The sequence below is a fragment of the Pelophylax lessonae genome, assembly GCF_965119305.1.
Source record: "Pelophylax lessonae genome assembly, chromosome: 5".
Lineage (NCBI taxonomy): Eukaryota > Metazoa > Chordata > Amphibia > Anura > Ranidae > Pelophylax > Pelophylax lessonae.
In genome coordinates this window covers 318,217,772-318,239,013 of record NC_138772.1, presented here as the reverse complement: position 1 = coordinate 318,239,013, position 21,242 = coordinate 318,217,772, and the positions used below count along the sequence as shown (strand labels likewise).

The 21,242-nt window shown below is 42.6% G+C and overlaps 1 protein-coding gene across 1 annotated transcript in view; it reads right to left on the bottom strand.

The window, feature by feature from the left end:
• Window positions 1-21,242, bottom strand: part of GMDS (GDP-mannose 4,6-dehydratase) — an 813,218-nt gene that overhangs the window by 669,179 nt on the left and 122,797 nt on the right. The window lies entirely within an intron of this gene.

The following is a 21,242-nucleotide window of genomic DNA, read 5'->3' as shown; positions in this document are numbered from 1 at the left end:
TCCGGAAAGGGGTACCATTTGTACGTGGACAATTTTTACACAAGCGTGCCACTATTTAGTCACCTGCTTGATTTACAAATTGGCGCATGTGGCACCGTGCGACCTAATCGCCGGGGCTTCCCCCAACGGCTTGTAAATTCCCGTCTTAGTCGGGGGGCGAGAGCCTGCTTGAAAACGGACAAATTACTTGCGGTGAAGTGGAAGGATACACGGGATGTTTATGTTCTGTCCTCCCTTCACGCAGACACGACAGTCCAAATCCCTACGGCAACTGGCGTTATGGAGAAACCCCTCTGTGTCCACGAATATAACCTTAACATGGGAGGGGTGGACCTTAACGACCAGCTTTTGGCGCCGTATTTAGTTGCCCGTAAAGCCAGACGCTGGTACAAAAAAGTGTCTGTTTACCTTTTCCAATTGGCTATGCTGAACGCCTTTGTCCTATACAGGGCGTCAGGACGAACTGGACCCTTCCGGGAATTCCAGGAAGCGGTCATCCTTGCCTACCTGTACCCAGGAGGCATGCCTGCCCAACTTCCCCTTCCAGATGCAGTGAGCCGGCTGCATGAGAGGCATTTTCCTTATGCCCTCCCGAGTACCCCTACCCAAATACGACCCCAAAGACGATGTCGTGTCTGTAGCAGGCGCGGATTTAGGCGTGACACCCGTTATTATTGTCCCAAATGTCCTGACCATCCTGGTCTCTGCATCGGGGAATGTTTTGAGCGCTACCATACACTAGTGGAGTATTAGTGTAGGGTACAGCACGACACAGTGTAGGGCACATAAACACAGGGTCTCGAAGGATGTTGGATGTCCATCGACATTTTGAGAGACCCAAGCTGGAAGAGAAGATCGCAGAAGATCGCACTCCCTCCCAAATCAAGAAATAAAGGAACAGTTACAAAGTAAAATAAAAGGATCCAAAAACTGTTGTGGTGTTAGTAATTTTATATGTCCTTCTACTCCTTCCTACTATACTTTTTTCAATGTCCTTTGTTTGTTTTTTCATTCTTTTGTGACCTGTTTCTCTTGCAGGTAATTGTCGGCTACCACGCATTGATTTTATATATTCTGACACAAACAGCGTTTGCGCTCAGCATATATGGATACCTTTGCTGATAGCAGCTGTGGTGATTTTCTGATTTCAGCACTGCAGTTAAAATCTTATTTTGGTATACGTGGATAGCGCCGTGTATACCCATCATTAAATTCAGTGGGTGGTTGTTTGGGCGGTTAATGATGAGAATCCAAAAACTTTTGTTGTGTCAGTCATTTTATATGTCCTACTCTTCCTAATGTACTTTTTTTTAATGTACTTTGTTTGTTTTTTCATTCTTTTGTGACCTGTTTCTCTTGCAGGTCCCTCGTCGGCTACCACGCATTGATTTTATATATTCTGACACAAACAGTGTTTGCGCTCAGCATATATGGATACCTTTGCTGATAGCAGCTGTGGTGATTTTCTGATTTCAGCACTGCAGTTAAAATCCTATTTTGGTATACGTGGATAGTGTCGTGTATACCCATCATTAAATTCAGTGGGTGGTTGTTTGGGCGGTTAATGATGAGTAATACTACGCATTATTCCTGTGCTGATTTCTGATAGGTTCTCTTTTTTTCCGTTCAGCCCACAGGCTGCATGAAAAAAAAAAAACCTATATGCCAAACAAGGACCAGCAATGTACTGGTACGTTGCTGGACTTTGAGTGGTTGTACCAGGATGATGCCTGCAGATTTAGGCATCATCTTGGTATCGTTTTTTACAGCCAGCGGTCGGCTAACATGTAAAAGCAATCCTAGCAGGTAATTGGCCGCTAGACTGCTTTTACATGCAGTGGGAGGGGTCTCCCCCCCCCCCCCCCACCGCCGCCTTCCGCAGCCTTCCGTGGTTTTTCTCGGGCTCTCCTGTCCCACCGGTTAACCCGAGAGTGCAGCCGGTGGTTCAGTTATCTAACCATAGAGCTAATTGAAGATTAGAATGGCTCCAATCATCTCTATGGCCTAAGATGCCGGAGGCTACGAGCATTTCATGACTTCTTTTTCGCCAGAAATAAACAGGGCCATTGGGAAATTGGGAAAGTATTTTATCACACCAATTTTGGCGTGGTCAGATACATTAAGGTCAGAGGAGAGATCTAGAGTATAAAAGACCCCAATTTTTTTAAAAAAGAGTACCTGTCACTACCGATTGCTATCATAGGGGATATCTAAATTCACTGTGATAACAATAAAAATGATTTAAAAAAAAAAAAAATTAAAGGAAAGGTGTCAAAAAAAAAAAAAAAAAAATTGAGCCCCCCCCCTTTCCCCCCGTGCTTGCACGCAATGGCACACGCAAGCGTTGGTCTAGTGTCATATGTAAACCGCAATTTCAGCATGCATGTGAGGTATCGCCGCGATCGCCAGATCGAGTGCAGTAATTTTTGCAGTAGACCTCCTCTGTAAGTCTAAAGTGGTAACCTGTAGAGACTTTTAAAGTTTTTAAAAATGTACGTACGTTGTTGCCGCTGCGCAGGCGTGCGCAATTTTTAAAGCATGTCATGTCAGGTGTCTATGAACTCGGCATAAGATCATCTTTTAAATTTTACCAAAAAAATTGGAATTATATAGTGTATTTGTGCAATAAATTAAAAAAAAATTTATTTTTTTCGCAAAAATTGCGTTTGGAAAATCTGTGCGCAAATACCGTGTGACAAAAAAATTTGCAACATCCCCCATTTTATTCTATAGGGCCTCTGCTTTAAAGAAATATATAATGTTTGGGGGTTCAAAGTAATTTTCTAGTAAAAAAAAAATATTTTTTCATGTAAACAAAAAGGCACAGAAAAGGCTTGGTTTTCAAGTGGTTAGAAGAGTGGGTGATGTGTGGATAAGATTGAGCATAAAATGCCGGGACAGTTCAAACACCCCCCAAATGACCCCTTTTTGAAAAGTAGACACCCAAAGCTATTTGCTGAGAGGCATGGTGAGTCCATGGAATATTTTATATTTTGCTACAAGTGTCGGGAAAATTATTATTTCTTTTTTTTTGTTGTTTTTTTACAGAAAGTTGTCACTAAATGATATATTGCTCACACATGCCATGTGTATATGTGAAATGACACCCCAAAATACATTCTGCTGCTTCTCCTGAGTACAGGGATACCCCATGTGTGAGACTTTTTGGCAGCGTAGCTGTGTACGCGCCCCCGAAAACCAATCCACATCTTCAGGTTTTCTAATGGCGTAAATTGCTGATTTTACCCCTGACTACCTGTCACAGTTTCAGAGGCCCTGAAATTTCAAGATAGCACAAAACCCCCCCAAATGACCCCATTTTGCAAAGTAGACACTCCAAGCTATTGGCTGAGAAGCATGGTGAGTCCATGGAATAGTTTATATTTTGCCACAAGTTTCGGGAAAATAATTTTTTTTTTTTTTTTAACACAAAGTTGTCAGTAAATGATATAATGCTCACGCATGCCATGGGTATATGTGAAATGACACCCCAAAATACATTCTGCTGCTTCTCCCGAGTACAGGGATACCCCATGTGTGAGACTTTTTTGCAGTCTAGCCGAGTACAGGACCCCGAAAACCAACCTCCACTTTCAGGCTTTCCAAGGGCGTAAATTGTTGATTTCACTCCTGACTACCTATCACAGTTTCGGAGGCCCTAAAATTCCAAGATAGCACAAAACCCCCCCAAATGACCCAATTTTGCAAAGTAGACACTCCAATCTATTTGCTGAGAGGCATGGTGAGTATTTTGCAGCTCTCATTTTTTTTGGAAAATGAAGAAAAAACAGGAAAATGCATTTTTTTTCCTCTTTTTTCAATTTCCAAAACTTTGTGACAAAAAGTGAGATCTGCAAAACACTCAACATGCCTCTCTGCAAATAGCTCAGGGTGTCTACTTTCCAAAATGGGGTCATTTGGGGGGGTTTTGTGCTATCTTGGAATTTTAGGGCCTCCGAAACTGTGATAGGTAGTCAGGAGTGAAATCAACAATTTACGCCCTTGGAAAGCCTGAAAGTGGAGGTTGGTTTTCTGGGTCCTGTACTCGGCTAGACTGCAAAAAAGTCTCACACATGGGGTATCCCTGTACTCAGGAGAAGCAGCAGAATGTATTTTGGGGTGTCATTTCACATATACCCATGGCATGTGTGAGCAATATATCATTTACTGACAGCTTTGTGTAAAAAATAAATAAATATATATATATATATATATATATATATATATATATATATATATATATATATATATATATATATATATATATATTTCCCGGAACTTGTGGCAAAATATAAAATATTCCATGGACTCACCATGCCTCTCAGCAAACAGCTTGGGGTGTCTACTTTCCAAAATGGGGTCATTTGGGGGGGTTTTGTGCTATCTTGGAATTTTAGGGCCTCCGAAACTGTGATAGGTAGTCAGGAGTGAAATCAACAATTTACGCCCTTGGAAAGCCTGAAAGTGGAGGTTGGTTTTCGGGGTCCTGTACTCGGCTAGACTGCAAAAAAGTCTCACACATGGGGTATCCCTGTACTCAGGAGAAGCAGCAGAATGTATTTTGGGGTGTCATTTCACATATACACATGGCATGTGTGAGCAATATATCATTTACTGACAGCTTTGTGTAAAAAATAAATATATATATATATATATATATATATATATATATATATATATATATATATATATATATATATATATATATATATATATATATATATATATATATATATTTCCCGGAACTTGTGGCAAAATATAAAATATTCCATGGACTCACCATGCCTCTCAGCAAATAGCTTGGGGTGTCTACTTTCCAAAATGGGGTCATTTGGGGGGGTTTTGTGCTATCTTGGAATTTTAGGGCCTCCGAAACTGCGACAGGTAGTGCAGAGGTGACATGAACAATTTACGCCATTAGAAAACCTGAGAGTGTTGATTGGTTTTCGCGGTCCTGTACACAGCTAGGCTCCCAAAAAGTCTCACACATGGGGCATCCCCATACTCAGGAGAAGCGGCAGAATGTATTTTGGGGTGTCATTCCACATATACCCATGTCATGTGTGAGAAATTTATCTTTTAGTGACAACGTTGTGTAAAAAAAAAAAATTAAAAAAAAAAATTGTAATTTTCCCGAAACTTGTGGCAAAATATAAAATATTCCATGGACTCACCATGCCTCTCAGCAAACAGCTTGGGGTGTCTACTTTCCAAAATGGGGTCATTTGGGGGGGTTTTGTGGTATCTTGAAATTTCAGGGCCTCCTAAACCGTTATAGGTAGTGAGAAAATGCAATGAAAAATGTACGCCCTTTGAAATTCTGATGGTGGTGATTTGTTTTCCGGCTCCCGTACACAGCTACGCTCCCAAAAAGTCTCACATATGTGGTATCCCTGTACTCAGGAGAAGCAGCAGAATATATTTTGGGGTGTAATTACACATATACCCATGGCATGTGTGAGCAATATATCATTTCAATGACAACTTTGTGTAAAAAAAAAAAAAAAAAAAAATTTTTTTAGTCATTTTTCAAACACCTGTGACAAAAAAATAAAATATTCAATGAGCTCAACATGCCTCTCAGAACATTCCTTAGGATGTCTACTTTCCAAAAAGTGGTAGTTTGGGGGGGGTTTTGTACTGCCCCGCCATTTTAGCACTTCATGAAATGAGATAGGCAGTCAGAAATTAAAGCTTCGTAAATTTCAGTATTTACACCATAGTTTGTAGACGCTATAACTTTTGCGCAAACCAATAAAAATACGCTCATTGATTTTTTTTTTGTCAAAGACATGTAGCTAAATATATTTTGGCCAAAAAAAATGACATAAATTGAGTATATTGGATATTTTTTAAAAGACAAAGTTGAAAATGTCATTTTTTTGCAAAATTTTCGCTCTTTTTTTATTAATATCGCAAAAAATAAAAAGCGCAGAGGTGATCAAATGCCACCAAAAGAAAGCTCTGTTTGTGGGAAAAAAAGGACGTAAATTTCGTTTAGGTACAGCATTGCATGACCGAGCAATTATCAGTTAAAGTCACGAAGTGCCAAGTTGAAAAAAGGGGTCTGGTCCTTTAGCAGCCAAATCCTCCGGGGCTTAAGTGGTTAATTATAAAGCCTAAACATGTTTAGGGATAAGTATTGCACGCGACCCCCCCCCCCCCCCACGAGTCCTAATTCGATTCAGTGCTGTGCCCCATCTGCAGCTCTTCATTCACTTTCTAGTCTTACAAGCTTTGTGGAGGCAGCAGGGGCCATTGAACCTCGCTGCTGTCAATTAAAGTCCTCGATGAGGGGGAAGTTGGTGGAGAAACTTGGGAGAAAGCCCACAAAAGTACCACCATAAAAAGTTGTTTCTGGGGGCACTCGCCAGAGTGTAGTAGCCAAAAGCACTAGGCTTGGGGCCGCTCTGTGCAATTCCTTTTGCCCAGTGTGTACAGCTGTCTGCTCTACAGAACCTAGTCTCATAACCAGCTTTGGTCAAAATAGGCATGCTGGAAAACCAGCATCTGACCAGTGCTGGCAGCCAATGTGTTGCTGTTGGAGAAATTCTCAATTCCCCATGAAACCAGTTGCCGCCAGGACAGCTGGCCACAGATTCAAAAAATCTGTGGCCAGCTTGCTTTAAACATTCCTTTTAGGTCAGGATTCTTCAAACTTTTCAGTACAAGGGTCATATCGAATATTTTCCAAATGTTCCAGGACCAAAAAAAAAAAAAAAAATCAGTTCTACAAGTTTTACCTGGAGTATAATTGAGATATATATAACATTTTCTCTCTCAAAACATACAAGACAATTTCAAAATTAAACATGAGCCCATATGTGTCCACCCTTCAGGGTGCCCCATCAGTCATTCTTCCATCAGGGTCATTATGAAAGTCTGCCCTTGGATCAGAATCCCCATCAGTCTCCCCTTACATTAGGATCCTCCTTTAGGCTTTGTTCACACTTATGCAGTGTTTTAGACTGGTTTCTACAGTGCTTTTTGACCAAAATAAAAGCATAGAAAAAAAAATGCAAAAACACAATTTGTTGGGTGGATTGAAATTTGCATATTGCAGAAAAAACATATTGCATACTTTTCTGCAGCTTCCCCATTCCAGTGTACTGAACCCAAAATGCACTATTTTGCTTAAAAAAAAAAAAAAGCAGAGGTGAACATGTCCCACAGGAAACCATGTTAAATGGACTAATGATTTTCTGCAAAAAGCATTAAGAAGCGCATAGGTGTTAACTTGAGCCTTACAACAGGCTCCCCAGCTTACAGAACCCCACCTTACATGACTAAGTCCCCCTAAACATCAAACATCAGGATCCTCATCAAACTCCACACAGCATAGTTAGGAGCAAGGCTGTTGCAGCAGGTAGAGCAGGTCTAGAGGAAATGCCATACTCCTGTAAATTCAGGCAAGCACGTGATTGTTAGAACACCGATGGTAATCGCTACTAATGATGGTACAACCTAGTTGGGGGAACATGCGCCAAAGACTGCTCTCGGGTAGGGGGGCTGACCTGAAGACACTGGCAACCCAGCCGTTGACCCTAGCTGCAGGCCATAAAATTTGGCGAGGAGCCATATTTGTCCCCCAGGCCATATATTGAGACCCAATGTTTTAGTAGAGGAGCAACATTGCATATTAGAAGTTCTTCATAACAAAAAAAAAAAAAAAAAAAAAAAAAAAAAAAAAATCGGAATATTTGCCCATATAAACCACTCTACCATTAAAATACTAAGAGCTAGAAAATCTTTATTCAATAATTTTATACAGCTAATATTAATAAGCACAGAAATATTTAACATCTAAAAAAGATACAAATTTCTGAACTCCGGAATAAAAGCCAAAACATGCGATTTGATATAAAAAAAAAAAATACATTGTAAATAGGGGAAGTCACCGTTTTCCACTATTTTAGGCTTTCAATACGCTACAATTTATTAAAGTTGAAGTATTTCTCTTTTTAAAAGCTATACAACTCATTTTTATTTTGACTATTAAATTTATCTTTTACAGAGCAGATTAGAGCTCCCACCCCACAAACCAGATGGGAATAGCATTTAATTGTGCAGGAGACGAATCCATCAGCTTGCACAACTTATCTTTATTTTAACCTAAAATGTACAATCAATGTTGCCAAAAGTAGTCATCTTGTACTTTCCCAGCCACTAAGGCTCCCTGTATCTGATTTTAAACAGGAGCTACAGAACTAGCAAACAGGCTGTTCCATTTTACCCTATGTATGCTGGAGAAAACAGAGGCTAGAACAGACTTTTTCCAGTATAGGCTTCGGTTGTAATGGAGCAGGGAAACTTTATGGAACATTAAACTTAATAATGTTGTGCACCGATTAGAATGGTTAATGGTACCAGATGCTGGAGAGGTGTATGCCACCAATTGTTTTCATACAAACTTAGGTGGCAGACTACAGCATTCATTTCTAATTTTTCAATTGTTCAAGGACAGTTTTTTTTTTACTAGTAAAATAGGTCAGGACAATATGAACATTTCTAAAAATGACCCCATTATAGAAATTGGACACCCCATCTAATTTTGCCATCAATTATTTGAAATAAAAATGGGCAAAAAAAAAAAAAGGGCATTCTTAGTGTGAAATAAAAAGAAAATATATAACCACGCTAAGTAAAAAAAATAAAAAAATATGGAGCAGCAGCTTCAAGTGTGACAACACCCAAGATAATAGTAAACAAACAAGCTGCGCTGCTAAAGTGAAAAAAAGTGCTATGACCACACATGTGCATCAAAAAACATAAGAAATAAGTCCATACAAGTCTCTTATTCGGAAAACAGTTCCAATAGGTTATATCCAATAATCGCAGAATTCACTAGGTGTATTGAAATCTCCACTAGTAGTACAGGCTGCTTACCAGAACTTAGTATAGTATATAATGCGCCAATTAGGGAATTGCATACCCGAGAACTCCTAAGGATATCCTACTTCAAGGGCAAGTACTCCACTGTGTTCCCAAACTTGGACCATAAGGTAGGCTCATACCACATATATATATAAAAAAAGATATTGGATCCCATAGCGTAAAACTGATAGATATTATATAGAAGTGAATAGAGGAAAACTTACAAGTGTAAAAAAGTGTTGAGCATGAAAGTGAAGCACACAAAACTGAAGAATCCAGAGAGTGGCAGATGTTTCAAATAAATCAGACTCCTCCAACAGTGTATTACACTGGTGGTCTGGTGGTGGTAATACACTGTTGGAGGAGTCTGGTGAACCCCCAATACCATCTTGCCTAAGAAGGGGCAGGTGGGTGTTTAACACAAGCCCCTCTTTTTAAAATACTGAAAATTTCCTTTTTCCCCACAGAGCTTTCTTTTGGTGGTATTTGATCACCTGTGTGATTTTTACTTTTTGCGCTATAAAAAAAAAAAGCGACAATTTTGAAAAAAAATATTTTTCACATTTTTTTATATGAAATTCCTCAAAAAAAAAAAAATGTAAAAAATCAAAATTTAACATTTTAGGCCAATTTGTTTTCTGCTACATATTTTTAGTGAAAATAAAAAAAATTGCAATAAGCATATATTGATTGGTTTGCGCAAAACGAATTGTGTTTACTAACTACGGGAAAGATTTAGGTCATTTTTATTGTTTTTTTTTTTACTAGTAATGGCGGCGATCCGCAATTTTTTTTGCGGGACTGCGACTTTGCGGCAGACAGATCGGACCAGGGAAGGGGTTAACTTTATTAGAGATCAAGGGGTTAAGTGTGTCACTAGGGGCGTGCTTCTAACTGTAAAGGGGTGTGGCTTTTGATGAAACCACAGAGACATACGATCCTACATAGCAGGATCGTATGATCTCTGCAGTTACATCAGGGAGAATGACAGGCGGCTTTGTTTACATCAGCCGCCTGCCTTTCTCCCTCTCCAACGGGAGATCGATAGTGACCAGCGGACATCGGAGCCGCCGGTCACTCGCGCAGTGAGCGGGAGCGTGCCTCCGGCGGTGCGCGCTCGCCCCCTATTGGCTTGCGGGTGAGTGACGTACCCATACGTCACTTTGCCCAGGGGGGAGCTAACCGCCGCAGTATATGTACTTGCGGCGGTCAGCAAGTGGTTAAAGTGTTACTAAACCCAGGACCCTGCATTCACTATATCCGGTCTCCCACAGTACACAGAACATGGAAATACAATTTTAGTAAATATAACCTGATTAATACCTTTCCTCAGCAGTATATAGTAGTCTTGTGACTTCTATCAGTGTCTGGTTGAAGCTGGTAGGAGGAGTTTTCACTCTCCCCTGATTGTTTTATGAGGCTGCATGACCCCTGGCCCTGTGTCTGGACAGTGCAGATTGGCCCCTTTAATAACATGCACCCTCCACATAAAAGAAAAATAAAAACACTGCACATGTTCAGGTTGTTCTGTATTGCTAGAGTGACTTCAAAGGCTCAGTCTTATCAGGAGATGGCTTGGAAAGTGGAAGAAGGGGAGGATCAGAGAAGACAGGATCAAACAGCCTTTTTACACACCGCAGAGGATTAACCCCTTAGGTTGCACAGCGAACAAGCATGTTTTACTGCATATAAAGACCGATTTTACGGTTGTGGGTTTAATACTTTCAACATTCAGCACCTTGGAAAGCATGTTGGCAAATTAATGAAAGGACAATAATCCTGTAATCAAAATTCATAATCCTGTAATCAAAATTCACTCAAACATTACCTCCAAAATGTAATCTTAAAATAACCTCTACTGGGCTTTTAACATTTAAACAAATATTTTCACTTGTCAAAATTCACCCATCAGCCACCGGATTAAAAAGAATGAATATCCATAAAACTGGTTTCAAGATTGGAATGCATTCGTCCATTGGTCAAAAAAAAAAAAAAAAAAAAAACAAAAACAGCAGAACTATAGGCAAAAATGTTTTTCTTTATTTTGGATAAAGCATGGGTGTGTTAGAATCCATGTCAGATGTTTCACCGTGTCCCATTGCAGAGATTTGCCTTCACTTCCTGTCCCATAGCCAAACAGGAAGTGAGGAAAAACCCACAAATTAACAGAATTCCTTTGGAATCCCAGGCATCCAGAATTAATGTCCCTCTTACTTTTTTAGGGGCAACCCAAAATTTGGGATCTTAACTTTCAATAATGGTAAAATCGAATGGGAGGGTGAATCTTCCTGATGGGGGCACAGATGCCAATAAAAACTGACCGTGTTCTAAAACCTCTGCCCTATTCAAAACTAAAAGTTTTGCTTTTAGTTATACTTGAATGTATATACCATTTAGAGTGGATATACTCAGCTTAGTAACATGTTTTAACTTAACAAAATTTGTTGACCAAAGTTATTTAGCAGCATTCAAGGCGCAGCTCATGAAACACAGGGACACAGAATGAGAAGCGCTACAAGAGGTCCAACTTAGGCTCCGTTCACATGTCAGCGTATGATCGCGGGCAGAACCGCCGCGGTTCCGCCCGCGATCCGGACATTTATTGCAAATCGCGGGACGCCTAGCGTTGCCCGTTGATTTGCAATAGCCCCCCAAACGCCGAGCGACGTTGCTGCGATTTACGCCCGCCGAATCGCGGCAACATCGCGCAAACAAAATCGCGGGACGCAATACGCTCCAAAAAAGTACAAGAGCTTCTTTGGAGCGTATTGCGTCCCGCGATTTTGTTTGCACGATGTTGCCGCAATTCGGCGGGCGTAAATCGCGGCAACATCGCTCGGCGTTTGGGGGGCTATTGCAAATCCACGGGCAACGCTAGGCGTCCCGCGATTTGCAATAAATGTCCGGATCGCGGGCGGAACCGCGGCGGTTCTGCCCGCGATCATACGCTGACATGTGAACGGAGCCTTAATCATATGTACACCACTTTCCTGAGGCTGAAATTGAGTGTTCAAGAAATCCTGTATTTTTGTGGTCTGCCATCAATGACCTACTGAAGTGGTCAACAGTTTTTGGATCACTGGCCTAATCCAAAGCATGTTTGCAGGAAAAGAAGTCAGGATTCAAAAACTATACTCGCCAGTGACCAAAAAAAAAAAAAAAAAAAAATGCAAAGACAAAGGCAGCCAAATATTATGCAAATTCCTTGGTTGAAGGAAATTGCTCAATTCGCCTATCAACACAACTAGTGTTGATGGGAAAACTTCCTCCCGCTGCACTACCGTATTCTGATGGTGGGAGATTTTCCTGCTGTCAGAATACAATGATCACAGCTGGCGGTTATAGCCGCCGGCAATGAGTAAACAAAAAAACTCAACAGGCTGGTTGTGTAACCAGTACAGCCTGCTCCTAGGTGGATGGAAATTTGGACAATTCCTGCTGAACTGGCCAAATTTTGATTTATGGCCGGCATTAGGGTCCATTTGCACCTTTCCATTTTTCTGCAGTTAGAGGTTTATTCCCTAAAATTATTCTTTAACCACTTGCCGACCAGTCACTCTACATTTACCTCGGCAAAGTGGCAGCCAAAGGCAGAATCATGTTAATAAATGTCATCTGCCTGGGAGGAGCTAGGGGACGAGCTCCGCCCCCTGATCGTCAGCGGGGAAGCCAGTGCGGGTGCAAGGCGGCTCTGATTGCTGTCTGACACGGATGATCTCTCCCCACTGACAGAGAAGGATGGACAGCTGATGTAAACACAGCGGTCCGTTCTTCTCCCTCGGATGATCACATGTGTCTGATCTCACAAGCCCCAACCCCCCCCCCCCCCCCCCACAGTTAGAACCACTCCCTTAGGCTTACATTTAACCCCTTTATCACCCATAGTAACCCCTTCCCTGCCAGTGTCATTATTACAGTAACAGTGCATATTTTTAGCACTGATTGCTGTAGCAATGTCACCGGTACCCCCAAAAGTGTCAAAAATGTCAGTCAGGGGTCCGATCTGTGCGCCGCAATGTCGCAGCCCTGTTAAAAAAAATAAAATAAAATAAAAATTACAAATCTTTCCCGAAGTTAGTAGACGCAATAACTTTTGCGAAAACCAAAATCAAAATGCACTTATTGCGATTTTATTTACCAAAAATATGTAGCTGAAAACAAATTGGCCTAAAATGTTTAAAAAATTTTGATTTTCAATAATTTTATTTTTTTTTTGGAATGATATATAGCAGAATGTGAAAAAAAAAAAAAAAAATTTTGTGCAAGATTGTCGCTTTTTTATAGCGCAAAAAAAAAAAAAAAAAAAAAAAAGCACAGGTGATCAAATACCACCAAAAGAAAGCTCTAATTGTGGGAAAAAAGGACGTCAAATTTTATTTTAGGTACAGCGTTAAAGTAATGCAGTGCTGAATTGCAAAATAGGGCCTGGTCATTAAGGGGGAAAATCCTCCGTTCTGAAAGTGGTTAAAGAATATACATGTTTAAATGTATCAGCAATGATGATTCAATTTCATATATATATTTTTTTTTATTATACTATGTAAAGACTTGATTTTGGTTTGCTGTTCATGTGACCCAGTGTGTATTGCAATTGAATACTTGGATATTTACTAGAGCTGCACAATTCTGGATAAAAGAAATCACAATTTTTTTGTTTGGAATAAAGATCACGATTCTTGGCGCAACATTTTTCGCATTCTACAAAAAAAAAAAAAAAATTGGGCTAACTTTACAGTTTTGTTTTATTCATTAAAGTGTATTTTTTGTTCCCCAAAAATTTGCGTTTCAAAGACTGCTGCCCAAATACAGTCTGACATAAAATGTTGCAATGATTGCCATTTTATGCTCTAGGTCTCTGCTGAAAAATAGTGTTTTTAAGTAATTTTCTAGCAAAAAAATAGTTTAGCTTGTAAGCTACAAGTGTCAGAAAAAGTCTTGGTCTTTAAGTGGTTAAACTGACCTTATTAAGGCTCCATTCACATATAGGAGTCTCAGATCAGGGGCAGAATTGCTGCGATTCTTTCTGCAATTCAGAATCCCTGCAAATCGCTAGACACCCATGTGATTTGCGTGACTTGCAACGGCACCCCAAACGTGCCCATCTACTTGCAGTAAAATTGCACAAGCAGAACAACAGGATGCCTGTCTCCCAAAAAAAAAAAAAAAAAAGAAGTACAACTTTTAGGGTGACCGGCATCCCGCAATTCTGTTTGCGTGATTTTACCGCAGTTTGTCGGGCAGGCTGAAAATAAAAAAAAAAAAAAAAATCACACCACATTTGGGGTGCCATTGCAAGTCACAGGAAGTGCATGGGCATCCCACGATTTGGGATCACAGGTAGAATATATGTGAATGAGCCTTACAGACGGAAGTTCATTCCTTTGATCTAGAACAAGGAAATGACACATTGTAAAACATTGTGTTTATAGTTATCTCGCAGCCTCAGTGCCGGTTCACACTTATGCGCTTGTACTGCGAATGCGATGCGTTCTAAATAGTCTCCAATTGCATGCTTTTACAAAATACATTGAATTCGTGACGGTCGTTCACATCTATGCGTTGCGATGATAAAAAGGGTCTTGTGCGAGTTTACAGCGTTGCCCATAGACATCAATGTAAATCGGTCTGGACTCGCATTATCAGTTCAGATATGTGCAAATTCTTATTTTTTGTTTGATTTCCCCTCAGCTCCACCCCTCCTGAGCTTAATTAACATAATCAACGCAATCAAATTTTCATTACAATCGCGCTGGTACTATTGAAAAAACACAAGGTAAACTCGCACTGCAAATTCGCATTGCAATCGCATAAGTGTGAACCGGCACTTAGCAATGTTGAACACTTACTGGAGGCTCTTTGACAGCTGTGAGTAAGCAGAGAACAGCTCTGCATTGTGTGAATAAAGAAAAACTATTTTTGTCTTCCCGTAAAATCCAGTTCATTGACAGACGCAGCTCCATATAATTCTTGACCATTGGTTATGCTGCCCCCTACAGGAGTAGAACACTAGGCCGGAAAAAGCTACCACGCCTATGGGGCCATTCCTGCAGGCATACACCCACACTCTGCTATAGGCTTCCGTTTTGCTGCAAGCAGTGTTTAGAGGAAAAACCACCCACTCAAGCTAGAGGGGCGGGTGCTGCGTCTGTCATTGAATTTCAGAAAAAAGGATTTTACAGTAAGAAAGAATCCAGTTCTCCATCATTCATTGACTGACGCAGCTCCATACAATTGACTATTGGGACGTCCCAAAGCAGTATTTGCATGAGGGGTAGGAAAACAACGCAGAAAGAGAACGAAATTCCTAACAAGGCTAAAATTTTAGCCAGAGAACAGAGCTTAACCAGAAACAGGAGCTCACCTGGACAAACACCCTCAAAAAGACTAAGTCTTTTAAACAGCAGCCTGCAAAACCTTGCGGCCAAAAGAAGCATTCAAGGACGCCAACACATTTACTTATAAAATTTTGGGAACGTGTGCACAGACGACCAAGCTGCTGCCTTGCAAACTTGTATCACTGACGCCTGATGGCGAAAAAGCCCAAGAAGCACTCAGCACCCTAGTAGAATGCACCTTCACAGGGAAAGGTGGAACCCGAAACTTAGTGAATAAGCCTGAACCACCATCTGCCTCATCCACCTAAAAATGGTCACAGCAGACGCAGCCAATCCCTTTCCTGGTCCTTCTGTAAGGACAAAAAGAATTTGATTTCTTGAAAAATTCAAGAATGCAAAGCAATTTCCTTAGGATGCTTAGGACATAAGGCAGCACAAGGTCTTCATTTAGATGAAAATCAGAAACCACCTTAGGAAGAAATGACTGACTAGGTCAAAGTACCACTTCATCTCTGTGGACCACCAAATAAGGCGAACGGCAGGAAAACGCCACCAATTCTGATACTCTGCTTACACGGTCTCAGAAGGTTGCATTTTTGGTGGCCATTACTTCTGCTCGCAGAGAATTTCCCTAATGTTCTCAAAAGGTTTTTGAAGAACAGACCATACCAAATTCCGATCCCACAGAGGTAACGGTTATCGCCTCAGAGGGGCCACATGACAGACCCCCCTGGATAAAAGTGTGAATCAACGCATGCAAAGCTAAAGGACCTTGGAAAAAAAAAAAAAAAAAAAAAACACAGTCTGGAGCCACCAGAATGACTGGAATCCCCTCAGCCTCTATTCTGCACAAAAGTCTTGGCAGGAGTTTCAGCGGTGTAAACTCCTAGATCAGCCGATAATGACCCCAAGGAGCCACCAGTGCATCTACGGCGTCGGCTAGGGGATCCCGTGACCTGGCTACAAACCTTTGAACCTTCTTGTTGAGCCAAGAGGCCAACAGGTCGACATGGGGTGTCTCCCATCGAGCACACACAGGAAATGAAACACCTCCGGGTGTAGAGACCATTACCCCTGATCCAACACTTTATGGATCAGGAAGTCCACCTGCCAGTTTTCCACACCTGGGCAGTGTACCGCGGAGAGAGACGGAAAAAAAAAAATTCTCTGCTCATTTCAAGATCTCGGCCACCTCCCGGGCTGCTAGGACACTCTTGGTGCCCCCTTGATGATAATTGAAGTAAGCCACGGCTGTGACATTGTCCGATTGAACCCTGACTGGACAACCTTGTAGGCGATTTGTTCAGTGACAAAGGCAAAGCTGTATTAACCGAGCTCCAGAACACTGATCGGTAGTCTGGACTCTTCCACTTTCCAAGACCCCTGGGCACACAGCTTCCCCAGCACTCCTCCCCTGTAGGACAGGCTGGCATCCGTGGTGACCACGGTCTAATGAAAGGAAAAACTTGCCCTGGCGCAATGCCAACGAGCGAAGCCACCATTGAAGAGCAGTCTGTTGTGCGAATCATGGAACAAAGATCCAAAGTCTTTGGATTCTATTTGACAAGAATTTCTTTGTAATGACCCGATGTGGAACTGGGCAAATGGGACCGACTCGAAGGTCGACACCATCAGGCCTAGGACTCATGCAAGTCCGCAGAGAGGACAGATTGCTGGACAAACTTATCGCCCCCTGCAACTTGTCCATGGGAAGAAAAACCTTCAAAAGCGCAATCCAGAGTCAGACCCAGGTAGACCAGTCGTGGTACCAGGGCTGATTTTGGGAAATTGACGGTCCAGCCAAACTCTTGCAGAGTCCTTCCCAAATCCCCCAACAGAGCTGAATGAAAATCTGCTCTTAACAGGAGATTGTCCAGGTACCCCAGGACCGCAATCCCCCTCTGACATAGAAGTGCCAATATCAGAGCAAACACTTGTTAAAACCCTAGGAGCAGAGGCGAGACCAAAGGGTAACCCCACAAATTGAAAGTGCTCCTCTCCCCCAGCGAATCTAAGAAAAAACTGGTGTCCAGCGTAGCTAGGGACATGTAGATATGCGTCCTTGATATCGATAGAGGCCAACAGATCTCCCTGATGTAGGGACACCACCACCGTGCAAAGACTCCATTCAAGTTTTCTGTACCCGCACAAAGCGGTTCAGAGCTTTGAGATACAGGATTGGACACACTTTGCCACCCTTCCTGGGCACTGAACAGGTTTGAATAAACCCCTGAAGACGTTCCTAGAGGGAACCGGCACAATCACTACCAAGACCGCAGATCTTGCACCGCCTCTCGCTGGTCCGTTACCCGATCTGCAGAGTTGGGTGGAAGGAACCTGTCCAGCGGTTGGGACATGAATTCGATCTTGTAACCTGATCGGATCAGTTTGTGAACCCATTTGTCCTGAATCAAGAAAGTCCATGGTTTCAGGAAGAAGCGAAGATGTCCCCCCCACCCTAAAAACAAGTGAGGGTGTCCCTTCATGCAGACGAGGATTTGTCTGCAGATCCGGATTGGCCTGTTCTCAGCTTACCCGACCATGTCTTCTTGGAACCCCCAAAAGGCCTGAAAAGCTTAGCTCCTTTCTCCTGTGACCTGGAGCAGTAAATGAAGGCCCCCGTCTATTACACGGTGCCTTGCCCTTAGTGGACTCGGGAAGAAGAGGACTCTTCCCACCCGCAAAACCTTTAATCAACTCATCCAGGGAGGATCCAAACAACCGGTCCCCCATAAAGGGAAGGTCAGAAAGAGCCTTTTTGGACGACTAGTCCGCAGACCCGCCACACTATGCATCTAATAGCAACCCCCACCTCAGACACTCTGGCTACCAGTGGAGCCACATCCATTGACGCATCACATATATACAGAAGGGCTTAGCCCATTTGGTCCGTTCGCTCCATCAGGCCTGACGAGAGCTTCTCCATTTCCAAGTCACCTTTCAGCAACTTCACCCATTCGGTTATGGTCTGCGACACCAGAGGGATCACAAAGACCGGTTTCAGTATTGAGCCCGCTATCACATGCAAATGGTGGGACAGAGATTCTATCTATCCATGGGGTCTGCAAATACCGGGGACTCCTCCACCGGAACCACAGTAGACTTGTTTAGTCTGAAAACCGGAAGATCCACCTTTGGTGGTATGGTCTATCTAGCAGATACCACGTCCGCAAAGGGGTAGTGCCTTTAAAAGCACTTAGGCACCACTAACGTTTATTTGAAGTGCCCCCACTGTTCATTGAAAATGTTGTCAAATTTCCGGACAGGAAAAAACCTTGCCTGTTTTGTGTGTTTCAAAGACACCTACGTCCCCAAAACTGTAGAATCATCCACCATTTTTAAGATTTCCAGCACTGACATTAAGTGCCTCCACCAGCGCGTTCTCATGTGTGGCTGCTGACATCCTCCTCACCATCAAAATGCAAAGACGCAGATCCACCAGGGTAGCATGCATCCGCTGCGGCCATATCTACCTCAGAATCTGAGGATACTAGAGAGGCAGAGGAAGGCATAGGGCGCTGTCTGATAGTGGCATTTTAAAACGAAACCCACTTTTGACACCAGGTTTCCAAAACTGCTGTAAAATGCAGACAGGCACTGCGACCCGGAGGGTCCAGCAACTGCACTGAGGGGGGTCTGTGGGTGAGATTTGGTCCTGGGACTCCATATTTAATACAAAAAAAAAGTGGCACTTTAAGAAAAACTGCAAAAACACGATCCGCACCACAAGTCCCAGCCCTAGCACAGCTGCAGCGGGGTGAATGAAAAATACTTACAGGGACCCCAGTAACATACCACCAAACCAATATGGAGGGATATCGAAATGTTCTTTGCAGAGAGAAAAACGATCTTCCACAGGAACGGGAAATATCTCGGTCATGTCGAGTCACCCTAGCTTCTCCCTGCTGTCCAGCGATCCTGGACTCCACGAAAACATCTGCCCCATGCATTCCTATGGGGGGGGGTCTACCAAAACATGGCTGCCCATGCATTTTAATTGGAAAATTTTTACATTTATGTAGAGCGAAACTACAGCTAAATGGCAGCCCCCATCCAGGACCCTGATCATCAGACAGTGGCATCGGGGGGGGGGGGGTCCCTACCAGGATAAACCTCCCCCCCTGAATAACCGTCGCAGCAGCAGTACATCAGCCCCCCTGATGTAGGCATCTGTTTGTGGGGGGGGGAGCCTAAGGGGGGGCTGGTATCACAGAGGCCAGGAGAACTGAGGGATACCCAAGGATCAGACTTCCCAAGGAGGGGCCCACATTTACCCCGAGACCACCAGAGAAATCGTGCGGGGGGGGGGGAAGACACTTACCATACCAACTGCATCAGGTGGGCATCACTTTGAAAAGACTACCTCCCCACCCAAGGTGGGGGTGCTGATGGCCATGGGGTACGCTGCGACTCAGGACGACCGAGGTATGCGTCCCGGCGAGGTTATTCACTCGCAGGCCAGCCTCCGTCCATCGGGGCTCTGTGTGGCGAGGCCTAGTGCTGGACTATAACCTGCGCACGCTCACTGGCCGGGCTGGGAGACCTTAAGGATCTATCATATCCAGTCCAAAACCTAGCCGACTGTTAGTTTTGAGAGAGCTACAAGCAACTAAAAAAAAAGTCTTACAAAAAAGGTTCCAAAAAAAAAAAAAAAAAGCCAAGACCGAAGTCCCAGCAGGGAACTAGGTCCTACTCCTAAACTAGGCGGAAACAAACTGAACCTATAGCAGAGTGTGTGGGTGTATGCCTGCAGGGACGGCCCCATAGGCGTGGTAAAGCTTTTTCCTGCCTAGTGTTCTACTCATGTAGGGGGCAGCATAACCCAATGGTTAAGAATTATATGGAGCTGCATCTGTCAATGAACGATAGAGAAATTGGGGGGGTGAATCGAGATAGCAATTTTTTTTAACGATTAATCGTGAAGCTAATATTTACAGCAATTTCTTATTCGTGAAATGTAATTTTTAGCTGCTTGCGGCATCAGACAAAAACAGAGGTTAAAAAGGGCAACAGCATGTAAAATTTAGTTTTTTTGAACTGTGAACTTTGTGGTGTCAAAGCTAGTGAGTATTAGGGAAGCAATTGGACAAGAACACTTATTCAAAATGGCTAGAAAATGATTGATAGGGTTAACTGGATCACAACAGAAGGCCAAGTATTAGAAGAAAAACAACCTAAAATGCAAGAAACAAATCTGGCACCAGTGTTATACTAGATACCCCCCCCCCCCCCTCCCAAAAAAAAAAAAAACGCATACATAAAAAAGGACACAGGAAAGTCAAAAAACAGTCACACTGCTGTTTATTTTAAGTAAGGTGGTCAAAAACCTCACATGATAAATAGGTACTCCATTAACACTTTAATCTCTCCATAAATCATTGGCTGTAATGTACTCGAGAGGGAGAAAGATAACAAAAAAAAAAAATGGCTCGCTTTTAGCCAAAGTCACAGAGTTCCACAGGCTCCACAGGGATCCCGACAAATCATGTCGGGATCCGACCATGTGCCCAATAGGCAGTTGACTCAGCCTCTCCGAGTGCTGCAGGGCGACTGAACCAGCCGCTCCTGCATCCTTCACAGTCCAGCACTTCAGTGAGCACTGGAGGGGCAGAGCACTGTCAGTCAGTCCGTATTGGACCCAAGAACTGAGAAATTAGGGTCTTTGATCCCTTGGTTCTTGGTAGAGAGCTGGCAGGGGACAGATGCAGCATCAGATCCAATCTGCATCCATCTAGGGGAGTATAAAGGTTTTTCTTTTAAATCCACCTTTTAAAAGAAAGTCCAAAAACTTATTTTAAAAATAGTGTCCCAACAGCACTATCATTTGCACATGAAAAACAAATTACACTCAATGCATCTCAGTGGCAACATCGCTACCAGGAGATAGTCTACACCAAGTTTTTATTCAAAAGTCAACCAGTCCTTTCGAGTAAACATTTTCTTTGTACAAAACAGGTTGACTTAAAAATTTCCACCTGCATATAATCTTGTTCCCTTTGTTCCTCTCTCTGCTCCAATTTTCCACTTGGGAAA